Source organism: Montipora foliosa, chromosome 14 (genome assembly GCF_036669935.1).
Source record: "Montipora foliosa isolate CH-2021 chromosome 14, ASM3666993v2, whole genome shotgun sequence".
In the NCBI taxonomy this organism is placed as follows: domain Eukaryota; kingdom Metazoa; phylum Cnidaria; class Anthozoa; order Scleractinia; family Acroporidae; genus Montipora; species Montipora foliosa.
In genome coordinates this window covers 1,340,889-1,343,388 of record NC_090882.1, presented here as the reverse complement: position 1 = coordinate 1,343,388, position 2,500 = coordinate 1,340,889, and positions in this window count along the sequence as shown.

The following is a 2,500-nucleotide window of genomic DNA, read 5'->3' as shown; positions in this document are numbered from 1 at the left end:
CTTGCTTGCTTTATGAAACAATAGTCCAAGCCTTCTTCAATAAGAACGTGAAAATGTGAAGACTTTGGAATACACCTGTACATTCTTAATTACTTGTGCAGCACGGAAAAAATGTTAACATTATTCGGTCTATTGGTCTCATCTTTCTTTTACGTCAGTTCTGAGTGTCAAATAATCAGGAGCCTTGAATTTTTCCTTTTAATTTTATATACTGTCTCAGCGATTTACAGAGACTCACTTTAGGGGAAAACTCCACGAGATCTAGATACTAGAATGATTGTCTTTGGTTTATACTTTAAGTATTTTCATAAGAAAGGCCAAGGCCAAAGCGGCTTAAGTGGCCTGCACATGTAGTTATAAGGGCATGTAAATGATATTTCCTGTAGAAAAGAGGAATTTGAATCTAATTAAAGTGCGGAATCGTGAAAGACTAATTCAGAATTTTAAAATATAGTTTTAGCTTCTACGTAAAGTTAATGAGGTGGTTGCGCAAAGGCATAAAGATTTAATTCCAGATGGGTGATACCTGAGAGAACTGTTATATAAATCGTGATAATTACTAATAAAATTGCATGAGTGTGGAAAGACAGGCAGGTAGAAGGCTCAAATCGCTTTAAGCTCGCTTCAAGTTAAACGCTGCAAAAAAGGGAGACAAGAATCCTCGCAAGTCAACACCATTTTATTTGTGTTTCTTTTAGTTCAATCATAGCTTTTACTGTCAATAATATTAAATTGATTCTCTCCGGCATGCAAATCCGTGCGAGAGTACTTCATAATTTCGCTGATCCTCGGCTTAGGCCGCTGCCTTGGTCAGAGTACTGTTTAGCTAATTTGTTGCAAACATGTCGAATGTTACAAAAAACATTTATTCATCGTTTCTTTCACAAAGCTGTGAAATGAACAGATGTAGTAGCAAAAAAGCTATGGTTGAAAGACAGATAGTAGCAGTCTATTTGTCTAGAGACATTTTGAAATAAATCAATGAACGCTCGCTTAATAGCGAAACAACCAATAAAATTTCTCCTTGCCTTGTTAAAGCGTTGCCTCTGGATTTTCGCGTCACTCCAGCTGAGACTATATGGAAATATAAATGTATTTCCTTTGTTCGCGTTTGAATTGTCAAAGGCTTGAATCGAATGTTTAAGGAGTTATACCTGGAGATCGCGAAAAGCAGTCTAGTTTTGAATGTTCATTGGAGGTAAATTGTGTCTAGTAAGTTTCAAATAATATATTGTTAAGGGACTGCTTTCGCAGCGACGGGCGATTATGCGTTCATTCCTATGATATTTAAGCATATTTCTTCAGACCAAACGGCTTACTGTTCTTTTGATCTTACAGGAGACTTCTGTAAAAATGAGGAATTTTAAATCTTTTTTTTGTTTCAATAACAGGTGCTCTTCGATTAAATCCTTGATTCCTGTGTGGAAACGACCCAATGCGTGTTCACGGGAAAAGCCTTGAGACATTTTTAAAACCAAGGTAGGAATTAAGCAAAAATGCTTTTGAAATACTTTAATACTGCATGGTGACCACTGCAATAGTTTTATGCCTAATGTAAGGGCCCGTTCGATTGACCCTATTCCGGAATGAGAATACGTGGAGTGATGATTAAAACGGTATGTTTGGCGGATTTCGAAACTGCAAGGATAATAAAAATATCTTTAAAATAGCATTTTAGCAAATGTTTGACAATTTTAATGTGAATCTCCGCAAAAAACGAAGGATTTCCAACTTGTATTCCATGTATTCCTATTCCGGAATCCTGTCAATCGAACGCACCCTAATATTAACTCATTTTACACTGACTTGTAATGTTTACGAAATTTTAAAAGTGATTTCAAAGTGGGTCGATTTCAAAGCTATTCTCAAGACCGTTTCTCCTTTCCTATAATAAAGTGGGTAGGATTCACATTTAGAATATAAAAGGAAAAGAATCAAAATAAAGACAAATAAAGGTGTCAAGAGAGATAACGGTTTTAGGGTCCATAAGTTTTCTTGGCAATCATGAAATTCACATCAGTTTCTAATTAATTTGCAAGGAGTGATGGCCGGAAAAAGCGGGCGAAAGATACGATATCGATTGATTTTATCTGTCAAATTTGACACGTTTAGCAACCAGCGCAATTCTGAGGAAAGTGTTCCTTTGTGCTAGGAATTAAAATTGCCTTGGAGTCGAAATAAATAAGGCAGCTCACCTTAAATCTGTCGTCTTAACATAAAAATACAAGGCTTAGCATGTCACGAAAATGTTTATTAGTACAACACTAGGTAAGTCTATTCAGTTAGGGTGAATAAAAATCAAACTCGTTCATTTTCCAGCGAAAGTCTCCGTATTTTTGACGAATCCGATGCCTTTTAATTAAGAGCGGCCTCGATTTGTTATTTACATACAAAGTATCATTTTCGGTAAAAAGTTTCTCAGCTATAAATCCGGTCCTAAACCTTTGAACTAACTGTAACCAAGCGGAAACTTATAACCAAATCCGTATTCAATTGCAAT